The following is a 13,022-nucleotide window of genomic DNA, read 5'->3' on the forward strand; positions in this document are numbered from 1 at the left end:
AAGAACAGTAATATCAAACAATCTTAGAAATGGAAAGCGAAAATGTCCAAGATTATTTGATTTGTTTATTAGGTAGTGATTAATTTATTTTTTGTAAAGATGCTAGCTTATAATCGTGTTTATTGGATTGAGTTCAAAGTTTGTGATTGCATTTTTTATAAGATGTGCATATCCACAGATTGATTTTAGAAATCTATGGATCAGATATATCTTGTGTCAACAATGAAGTAAAAAAAAAACAAACAAGTTACCTGCCATGTGTATTGGTTCTTGGTTTATTTTAGTTTGATTTATTGTGTGTGTCAATGAAAACAATTATGTGGACGATATTGTGCATGAACCAAGCGGTGGTGCAATTTATTATCCAAACAGATTGAGGAAAAGTTTAAATACAGTATGCACAATGCTAACAGCAGGTCTATTTAAGGTTTAGTGCAGAGCAGTATTGTTTGATGGTTTACAATAGATATATCCTTATACAATAATTTCTTAACATGAGAACATGTTAAGATTTCTTTTAGAAGTTACATTGATAATTTTGAAATAATATAGTATTTTTTAGAGTACCGATAACATATGAGTTATGTAGATAACCCCTTAGGGAAAGGAAATTTATAAATATAAGCATTTTTTACCAGTTTAATTTAGAAAATTGGGTGTAAAACTACATTAACATTATTTAAGCAAGAAGTAAAACTGGTTGTGGTATAATACGTTTACATGTAAGTGTTATTATTGATATTATTTTTTTAATTCAAACTGTAAATAGAACCTCATGGAGTACACATTTACATTTTATAGGTATATACATGAAATATGGCAATGTTAAAATGTATTTCAATTATAAAGTTATGTTGGTATTGAAGAAAAAAAATGTATTTTAACAATTTTCCTTATTTTTACATATTTGCATTGTTGTAGGAAAAAAGTCAGTGAGTATATGGTAGAATGAGTTTACTTAACATGGTTTCACATATTGACATTTCAATGGAAAAAAACACAGTAATTATGGATTTGTTTTTAACATTTACATAATTTGCATGTCATATATTGCATTTACACAGTATATTCATATTATATTTGAAAAAAAAGACAACATGAGACAACATTTTATTAAATGGTCACACAAATTAATGAAAAAAACAGCACCTTGTAAACTATTTACAGTCAGTAAAAAAGTTTGTACTATGGCTTTAGTATAATGTCTTTTTAACCAGGTTTTCGGAAGGAAAAAACTGGTTATTAGATTGGCGAATGCGGGCGGGCTGGCTGGCTGGCTGGCTGGCTGGCTGGCTGGCTGGCTGGCTGGCTGGCGGGCTGGCTGGCGGGCGGGCGGAACAAGCTTGTCCGGGCCATAACTTTGTCGTTCATTGTGAGATTTTAAAATCATTTGGCACATTTGTTAATCATCATTAGACGGTGTGTCGCGCGAAAAAATTACGTCAATATCTCCAAGGTCAAGGTCACACTTTGAGTTCAAAGGTAAAAAATAGCCATAAATGAGCTTGTCTGGGCTATAACTATGTCATTCATTATGAGATTTTAAAATCATTTGGCACTTTTGTTCACCATCATAGGACGGTGTGTCGAACGAAAGAATCACGTCAATATATCCAATGTCAAGGTCGCCACGACTAAAAATAGATTTATTTTAAAACAAACTTACAAAGGGGGTTAATTTTGTTTGTTCATTTCAAAAGTTCAGTTTGAGTTGTCTCCCTTTATCAGATTTTTTTTCACAATGAAAACCTGGTTTTGTGACAATTTTGTCCCTTGTTAATTACTTGTTTTGACACATTCATGTTATTTTATTTGTAATTTTTCATTGTTAAACATAAATTTATTTTAATTATATAAGAAGCCCTTTATGCAAGATATGACAAGAAATATGGGTACAGTTTAAGTTACATACAATATGTTTCTTTGGCCACATTACCGAAATTATAATACACATATTACTGCATTTGATATCAGTACATGCGAAATGAATAAGGATACTATGGCGACATGAACGTAACTATTACAGTTCAAAAGGATTTATTTAGTTCTGTTTGCTTTTGATTAAAGGATAAAAAGATGCGCTTACCTTCCATAATGTTTGAACCGTCGAGGTATCGCACTATAAAACAGAAACGGGGTTTAAAACTATCACTATATTATGCTTTATCAACCTACAGTTACAGAAGACTAAAAGCAAATAAAATATGTATAGCATCTACACATAGAAGTAAACATAAGTTAATTATTGGCCGTTAAACAAACTTTTATTAACTAGTGTGTTCGGAACAAAACAACCAAGTGTTTAAAAGTTTACAACGACATACCTTAAATAAGAACTGTTATTTTATATATGTAGTAATGACGTGTTGTTAAAAATAGCCACAAATACGCCAATTGAAAGATAGTTTAAAGGGATCGTCAACCAGATCACTATATATCACGAAAAAAGAAAAGATATAAAACACCGTCATTCAATGCTTTATATTGATAAATTTAAACATTGGATCTAAAAATCTCCAGTAAAAAATCAAGAATAAAATTAAAAATAAATAAATAAATGTAACCCTCAACAGGGCTCGAACCACTGACCCCTGGAGTCCTGGAGTAAAAAGTATCCCATTTAGACCACTTGGCCATCCATGCTCATACAAGGAAAGTTGTATTTTATACTTTATATAAACAATCCTCGTAGTTTCACAAAATATAACGATAACAACAGAACTCTCCAAATTACCTGTTAGACATACTCAGTAAAATTTTATTACCGAATATGCTTAAAGTATGAAAACTGAACAACATTTTTCAAGTATGTAATATACCAGTCGTGATATTTTAATCAATATAAACTTATAATTGTAAAAAAATACGGTTAAAAAATACGGTATTTGGGAACTTTTCTTTTTTTTGATATATATCGCAATCTGGTTGACCATCCCTTTAAGGTGTCAATTATTAAAGCAGAACATTTTGGCTTACTGCTTCAGTTACGTGTTAGAAATATGAAACTTGAACGGTAAGATTGTTGTATTGCAGTCGCATTTTATAAACAAAATAACATTTTTAAATGGGGACATATGGGTAATTTTCCATTTTGCACTCACGGAAGGAATACTGTACAGTTCTTATTGTCAGGGCACCAATCCAAACATTGACACATGTTTTCAAATGTGGTTTTAAACATTCAAAAATGGACGATGTATGATACGAAAATAAAATACAACTACTTGTTACAAAACAAACGTTACACAACACTTGTTAATAACAAACACTTATCAGTTAAAATATTGAAACCAGCAATGTTTTGTACATGGAAAAGTAAAAAAAAATGTATTATTTACAAAACGTTTAACATCTTATAAACATAAATTCGGTGCGTATGGAGATTTATGATCCAATGAGTTTAAATTAACATTCGCAAACATTACTTATTCCTCTCGCCCAGGCCAAATATTTTAATGACACTGCATCAACAGTAATTAGCATTGCAACGTAAAGTACAGGTTCGGTACAAAACTGTGTCAGTAGTTTTCTAATGTCTAAACAGATATTTACAATCAAGCCTGTAATGTTGTAATTCAATATAAGATGGGTAAATTGAGTTCGAACATGTTTATTTAATAATATAACTAATGTAATCGTGAACGATTCGAACATGCTTCATTTTTTTAAACATCCCTATTTGAGCATAACTTGCTAAGAAATGTAAGCATTTTGTATTCATTACTGCGGTTGTATTCTTAAAATACAAAAGTTTGATGTTTACCTATTTAATGGCATGCCTTTAAAGCCTTTTGGTCAAATAGGAGTGGTACTTAATACGTGGCAATTTTTTTAGCAAATCGGAAAGATAAAATTCATTTTTTGATTTGTGTTCAACCATTGGTAATTAACTTGAAATTTATTTTCTTTCGTTTCCATTTTATTTGAATTGTGAAACCATTATGTGATGCTATGCTAATTAAGCGGTAACGCTTCTGACTGACTTTTATATACACGTGCATGTACTTGTCCAATTTAAATTGACCATGAAATATAACATCTACGGATTATTTAACGAGAATAATTGAATATATAAAGCAGTGCTTCGCGATATTACGTTTATGAATGAGTGAAAAAAGTGTAAGCACAAAAACTTGAACTAACTTTAGTTATTTTTTTGAAAAACACGATGATATATTATTCGCGTTTATATGTAAGGAAAAAGGATGTATTAATCTCGAATAAACGTTTTATCTCGCCTTTCTTGTTGTACACAGCTCGTTTGACCAGGGAGTAACCTGCCGTGAGCGTTCGAATGGTGTCGATTAACATTATATCTCTTGGAAATGTTCATCAGATGCTAATAAAAGGCAATATTGATTAATCAACCCGAAAAAATCATAAGTATGAACAAATGTGTTCATTTATTGGGAATCTTGAACTCGAATAAAATACTTTATCAAGTACAGAGTGAAACATTAAAAGTTCTAAATACTCACCGAGATATATAAATCGATCTTTGTTGAAGAATATTCTTATTTTAGAACTTACATATCACTACTAATAGCTGTCAGAGGCAGCAGGGTGATTTAGCATTGCATTTCGAATACGACAAAACGGCCACCAAACAATACCAAGGATATTAACGAAAATTTGAGTAAAAAATACCCGTTTCGAGGCTTAAAAACACTTATCAGTCGCACAGTATTCACCCGTAAGCTAATGTAAGACATGTCTTAGTATCTTAGTAAGTTTGATAGCAAAAGCTTTCAAGGCTACGAATCCTACCGGACAAAATAAAGGATTGGCTAAAATACCTGAATAAATTAAACTTTGTCTGCAATACAGGTGGTTATGACGGCGCCCGAAGCGAGCCGCGTTCTTCGTAGAGGCCGCACACGAAGACGAACGGGGAACCGTAAAGAAGTAGACGCTGGTCGCGTTCCAAACAGCGCTAGCAATAAAACACATTTCTCTAAATGGCACAGAACAAATGGACTTGAGCGAGCTAATATAATTATAACGTCTTGAATGTATATCTTTATTAGATTCGGAATGAGTTCGATGCAAACACGTCCAAGACAGCGCTGGCAATTATGACGCCTTTTACTGAAAAAGGCAAAGACGTAGATGTTAGAAAGATATAACGTGTTGAAGTATCCATGCCACATATTTACGATCTAGCTGACTATGTGATATGTGTCCAAACATTTACTTGAGCTTAATTGCATCGAAAACATGCTGTTGAGGCAATCTCGAGTCCATATTATGTTAAAAATACTTACAATATGTTTATAGAAGATCTTGAGAAAATCACTTTAGTTGAGAACATACAATACGTCTAGCTCGATATCTGCCTAAAACACAGTCCCGCCGTGGACAATTTTTCGTCAGCGTAGAAATTCACCACGGTCTGAGCGTGGTTCCATCGTGATAGATCGCGGTGATAATGGGTGAGCACCCCGGACGTTATCGGGAAATCGCTCTCACTGTGGACCACCGCAATCGCGGTGGACCACCGCGGCCACGGTGGTTCGCGGTGACTACAGGTTCAATGTATAGATTTAGAATGAAGTTTGACTTAATGTTTATTTAAAGAAATGTTTTTGTTAGCATTTCGAAAATGCTTTCTCGTTTGTGTACATATAGCTTGCCACTAATGACATATATGTTTCATGTGCATGCAATTTGAATCAGACTGCTTTAATGATTTCCTGTTTCTTTAGTTGCATGTATTGATTGGAAATTCAAGTTTTCGGCAGTAAGTATTCAATTCAGTGATATTTTAAATAAAACAAATCAGTTGTTATGTTTGCGAGTGACTATGTATATACCTGTTTTTATTAAGTAACAAGTTAATTTCGTCACATATACTCTAAAGAAAAACGTAATCGACTGAATAGTGTGATAAATAGTGATGTATTAAATATCACAATATTAAGATTACTTCGTTCGCGTATTTTTTACATATGTATCAAAATCAGTTTATCGTGTTGGCAAGTAACCATTTGTATACATATTCTTTGTGAATACGATTCAAATCTAAAATATAATGATTTTGATAAATCATTCACATTTTTCGTTTCACTTATTGTATAACAATATTATAATAATTAATTAGATTATGCAAACATGTTTACTGTACATGTGATATGCCGGCGCTGCAAAGATACTAATCACTGAGCTATTGAAATGTAAATGTGCATAGAATTCAAGTAAAATTTCATAGGAAAACTAAGCAAATCTTGTTGAGATTTAATTGATTGCATACCTTTATCAAGGATTAACACTATTATAAAATTAACTTTATACACGCAATTTACATACGAAAATAAACAATCGTGTTCGCTTGATATTTTATTTCTTGCATATTTTTTAATTGAATTATATTTTTCAACACAAATATAACTTGACTTTGTATACATGATAGTGACAATGCCTTACACCACGTATGTTCATCATGATAATTAGCAAGATATTTAAGACATTGCTTACCAAAAAAACAACACGTGTTTTCCATATATCAGTTTCCGATGGTAAGATACTCATATGAACCATCTGAAATGCGCTGCAGACGCAATCTCTTCATACTATTACCTAATCAATGTACCTACTTTACAAGCAGTGAATGAATATTTTATATCAAGGCGTTTGATGAAAACAACTGACAAAAGAGCCCTGGAATATGGCTACCCGAAATTGCTAGCCCGCGTCATCTATTTTCTTTTATGCCTTTTACAAGAACTTTAAAGCCACATAAACACTTAGACTTATGCTGTATCACATGTATATGAATACAACATTTGTTGCGTATTGACTCTTTATTTTCGCATAATATGTTTTCTCCGTTAAAAATACGACTTCTTTGCACTCATTTAATTATGCCTCCTGATTCTTATTTCCCAATCTTAAGGGAATTAGCCATAGACTGTTTCACTTCCAATCGAAATAACATTTTTCAAACGTAATTTTGGTTAAAAAAACAACGTCTGAAATGTATTGCCTTAATCCCGATTTCTTTCGACTTTATTTGCTTCGATCAATTGATCGATTATTGTCATTATTATCATCATAAATTAGTAATTAAAAATTGATTCGTTTGTTGGGTTTATTTGGATTGAATATTAGTAAACTTGTATAGACCTATTTAATATAGGTAAGTCTGTAAACAAAACGCAGCCAGGGCATAACAAAGATCAGATGTGCAAACATTGTCAAAGAGTGGTTAACTACATACAGTACAGCTCTTAGAAATTATTCATTTTCCGCGGTGTCACCGCGAACGCGTTTTTGATAAGAATCGCCGCGGACATCGGAGTTTCACCGGTCCGCGATGATCGTCGTGTCAAGCCATCGCGGACGTAATTTTCTTCGGCAAAAAACACAGCAGGCATTCGTCCACCGTGGTCCGCGATGAAGATCCGCGGCGTAACACCGTGACCTTATCTATTTAATCTCGCAGTAGATTTTAAATATACAAACCTGTATTTATCTTTCGAATAATAGATACACGTATTATTGTGCATGTTAATAATAATAATAATATCATTACTATTATTATGATACATGTAACACACATTTAATGGAGTCGGGACCAAATTTTGAAATGACATAGCGTCGCTTCATTCTGATTCCCGCCGAATTGACTTATATTAATGGATTAAATGATTATCAGTGTTCATATTTGTAAAACTGTGTTATAAAATAAAATATGTTGGTTTGGGTAGATTACCGATTTTATTTTAAGGATGATCACTCGTGTTCTGCAACTCGTCAAAATACTTATTATCTTATTCTTGAAATAAATCGAAACAAGCAAATATCCTGTATATCCCTTTAAACGTGTTTCTTAATCGTAAAACTTTTGTTAAAATGAATTATTGATGCACGATTCTGTGACTGATACAGAACAGAACTTTTATTTTTACCCAATTATTTAACATATACAAAAAGGGCAATATGACAAAGTTCATTTTAGTAAATTATTGTGCCTACCAATAATTTAACAACAACACACAGGTAATGGTTATTAGGAGAGAGAAGGGGTATTTACGGTAGAATGCTATCGAAATTTGGATTTTAAATATGCACTGTACAGTAAAACAACGCCAAATAAGTACAAAGAAATCATTGTCTGACACAATAGTAAAGAATAACAATACAAGGTAGCTCCATATAGACTTGACACCCGTACACGTGTATATTGTTCTCGTCAGTATAGATCCCACTTGCCAGATGCCGTGTGTCCACAGTGTGTCATGCAAGGAGGCAAATGGGTCCCATACATACTCCGGTCTCGGAAGTGACAATATGCAGTATATTTGTCACTCGTGTCAACCTAGTAGTGTTCTTGCGTCTGCGTGTACATAATGTCCATCATCTGTATGTCGCATCATTCAAATCTGAAATCCCTTTGGATAGTTGCAAAATCATTCAAGCTAAATACTTACGGTGTTTGTCTGTGTTGTTACATTGAAATATTGGACTGTACTTACTATCTGTTGTGTGTTTGTGTCTGTACAATGGCTCATCGGAATAAGAGAACTACTTGTAATCAGGAGTCTCACTTCTTAGTTCAGTATTTGTGTGATTCAAAACGACAAGTAAGAAGTAAAGGATACATCCGGACTGACGAAGAGGTAAGTTTTTTTTAATTATTATTTCCCCGTAATTCGTCATGAACGTTGAATGGCTTACTGCTAACGGATTAATGATTTGACAAATCGAACAGTTAAAGCGGGTATATACGATTTTTATATGTGCTGAATTGTAAAATATTGATATAAATATGTAATAATAACACACAATATGCAAGAAAAATGATACATTTAAGACGAATTTCATAAAATACAGCAAATACAAATTAGCGCCCCGAGCCGGTTGTGACGAAGATAATTCGTAATTATTTTCCTACAATAACCGATGCATTCGTCTTTTTAGTAAGTGTTCGTGTGTCGTATGAATCGATATAGCTGCAGGAATTTCAAATGAACCGTTAAACTAAATTTAGATTCACATCGTACATGCATGATATACATGCTGGCGAATTCGGCTGTACAGCCTTTTTCGATTTCAGAATTAAATATCTGGCTTATTTAGCATTTTTCGACACATGTTCTTCTTTACTTTTATTTTAGTTTATATTTAAATATATGTATAACAAGTTTTTTACACATTTTATATTTATTAACAAATATTTGACAAGATCGTATATACCCGCTTTAAGTGTCGAATCGAATTACAAAAGCTACACGGTATATCGATTAATGAACAACATAACTGGTGTAATAAAATTAAACACTTCGATCAGAACTTAAATTTCTGAAACACGCCTAACACGTTGCATGCTGATATTTTAATGTTATTCGCAATTCACACATTCCCAGCTTAAATTGGTAAATCATGAAAAGTAAGGAACAGCTTACTAAGTGTAAACGTATCTGAAACTACATCGAATGCAACTGTGGCTACGCCTATACCAGAGACACTTGCAGTTCCTGACGAGATATTACGGAATATCCACAAGGAGGCGAGGGGTCCTGGCAACTTTGCTGCACGTCTGACGCAGCGGCTGTTTCCGGAGCTGTATGGAAGCAGCAACATGCGACATATGATGAGTTGGAATGGTGGCGGGCACCAGAACAAGCTTGCATTGAGCCCGCGCCGGAAGTCAGTCATTAAGCAGTATGTAACTGCCTTTCACCCGAAAGTGGCAAGTGAACGATCTTGGCAGGACTCAGTGGTATGCAAGGTAAACGAGGCTCTGCGCCGGAAGGAAAAGAGGAGGGAATCAAGTCCTGTACCAAGCCACGTGCCCACAAACAACTCCAGTGAACCACAACCCCACATGTTCTTCGGAAATGAGGCGCTGATGACTCCTTCAATTTATTACAACATGTAAATATAACTGGCGGACTGCATTGTGTGATCTTGATTTACTCAGGATATATGTACTTTGGACTTTGTACATAAATGTAAATATGTATTTGTTACTATAAATTATGTATTATGACACATTTATTAACACTTTGGTAAACACCATAACAATTTTAATATTTGTTAGAAGGAAATAAAACATAAGATGTTTCAAGTGTTCGATCCTTATTCCTATAATAAATGTATGCATATTGGTTATAACAAACAACATGGTACGTTCAATTATTTTATTGTATATATTATTCGTATCACTAAATATTACAGAACATTTAACCAATACTTAAAGCAATAAGTATTACAGTAGAATTCTACTAGTTGTTCACAATCTACTATTTGTTCACAACGATTTCAGCTTGTCTTTGATGTCCGCACATTCCATTTTTTGGCCAAAGTACAAAAAGCTTCTTCCCTTTGATGATTCGGGAAAAAGTTTGTTTGGGATGTCCCCTGTAGGCTTTCCCTGCATCGCCACACACACTGGAGCTACCTTGAACACATGATCTATGTAGCGATTACATAGCTCCGTATTAAGAGTCTTGTACCAGAACTTCGTGATGGTGTTTGTTAGTTCCTCTTTGTTTGTTGGCTGATCCTTGGCTACTTCCCGCTTCATATGCCCCCATACCATCTCTATCGGGTTTAGGTCAGGACTTTCTGTAAATAGTAAAATGACATGTGTAATTAGTGGATGCTCATTCGATAATATCAAATATGTTTTATATGTGTTTTTTTTACAATACTGATTCATTAAAATATAAAAACTCAATAACTTACCAGATGGCCATATATTCCAATGATTTATCCCGTTGGCGGACATGAACTCTCTGGCTAGTTTCGACTTGTGCTTCGGATCGTTATCCTGTTGGAACCGGTGCCCATCGGGGTATCTGTGCCGGATGAAGGGTAAGGCAGCGTCTTTTAGGATTGCTACCGTGAAGAACTCGCTCTCCATTATCCCTTCAAATATGACTATTTTGGTTTGCCCCCTAAGACTAATGCCACCCCACACATGCAGCTTTAGAGGATGCTTTGGTTTGGGGAGTATGGGGTTTGTTTGGCCAATTTTCCAGTAAGACGTTCTTTTATTATGATGCAGTTGCACCGAACTTTCATCCGTAAAGATGATATCGGCCATAGTATCATCGCTGGAAATGAGCTTACTGCAAAATTCTACTCTTTTAAGCTTATTAGCATCCCTCACCATTTGGCCGTACCTAGGGATGGCATTATTGAACCCGGAAGCATGAATCACTCTTTTTACGGTTGACAGAGATAGACTGGCACCATCTTTACTGAGTTCGATGTGAATGTCTTTACTTGATTGTTCCGGGTTCACACTTAACGACTTTTGTACGACCTCGATTTCCCGCGCTGTAACTTTTCTGAACTCTGTTTTCTTTTCCCATGTTTTTGGAACTTGTGGGATGAAGTAGCCAAGAATATACTGTTTTACCCAGTACATAACTTGTTGACGTGTAACACTGTGTCCTTTTGCATTTATAGACTTCACTATAGCTGACACGCGATAGCCAGCTCGATGCAGATTAATAATCTGCAATTTTGTCGCGTGTGTTACTCTCCCCATCGTAAAACTGTATTCGCATAGTAAAGCGTAATGCGTGTGAACTCGTTTATATATTCGAGGGTGAAGATAGCTTACTTATAGCCCTCTACAGTTTGAAAAATCCAAGCTAAAATATGTCGTAGTTCGCTGATCCAAGCCGAAGTAGGTCACAGTTTGCAACTTCGATGATACGCGTGCCACAGTACATGTAATTAAATAATTACAATTAACATAATTGCGGAAGTACAAACCGATAACGCTCACACAAACTGAATAAGCGTGAATAATGCTACTCTTGTAATTGTCATACAAGTGTTTAAAATTGATTGATTGGTTAAGATTATGTGCTAATGTGTTAGGGACTCGAGGTGGCGTTAAACGTTACGCACAAGAAGATTATTCTACACGAGTTATCTTGCGGGTATTTAATTGTGTATTCAAATATATTTCCTCATAATTATTATTTTTCACAGATATAGGAACATTTATTTACGATTATCTTCGGGAATCTACGTCACCAGGCTATAAATACTTTCAAGCGAGATTATACGATTTTGTCGAATATTAATGAATTTATATAAACTGTGTATAAAAATAACTTAAATATATGAATATTTCAATATAAATTAAAATGGAAGTTAAGAAAAACATGTGTCGAAAAATGAGAAATAAGCCAGATATTTAATTCTGAAATCGACAATGTCTGTACAGTCGAATTCGCCAGCATGTATATCATGCATGTACGATGTGAATAAAATAGTTTAACGGTTCATTTTAAATTCCTGCAACGATATATATTCATACGACACACGAACACTTACTAAGATCCTAATACAAAGACGAATGCTTCGGTTATTGTAGGTAAATATGTACAAAATATCATCGTACCAATCGGCTCGGGGCACTATTTTGTCTTTGCTGCAATTAATGAAATTCGTCTTTAATATATAAATTTGTTTGCCTATTTTGTGTATGTGTAACATATTTTATCAATATAGTACAATTGAACACGTGTAAAAAATCGTATAATCTCGTATTTCTTCATCGTTATTGGGAAACAGAACACAACAATTTTATATCATAGAGAATAGATAATGTTATAAGTAATGGAAATAATTTATTCAATACGAAAAATAAAAAAGGTATACATGTACTTATATGTTTGCATAATGAACCTTATCTCTGATTAAATTTTCTTACAACAAACCTCCACCGTGATCCGCCGCGCGTCCACCCCGGTCCGCGATAAGTCCACGGCGTTCCGCGGTGACTTCCAACTGTGATAGTGTCCGCGGCGTTTTTGTAAGGACGAGATAAAACGCCGAGAAAACACCGCGTACAAGAAACAATATCGTCGCGATTGTCCGCCCTCGAGCGCGATTGTCCGCGGTGGCAGCGCGGATTTTGACAAATCCGCGCGAGCTGTACTGTAAGTTACAAGTAATTTGCAAGTTGAAGAAATATGATAGTTACCATGCACATTTAATCTGTATGTCGATCAGTGCCTACACATAAATGTAGAACAAGTGAATAAAAAAAAATC

Source organism: Dreissena polymorpha, chromosome 9, assembly GCF_020536995.1.
Source record: "Dreissena polymorpha isolate Duluth1 chromosome 9, UMN_Dpol_1.0, whole genome shotgun sequence".
NCBI classification, from domain to species: Eukaryota; Metazoa; Mollusca; class Bivalvia; order Myida; family Dreissenidae; genus Dreissena; species Dreissena polymorpha.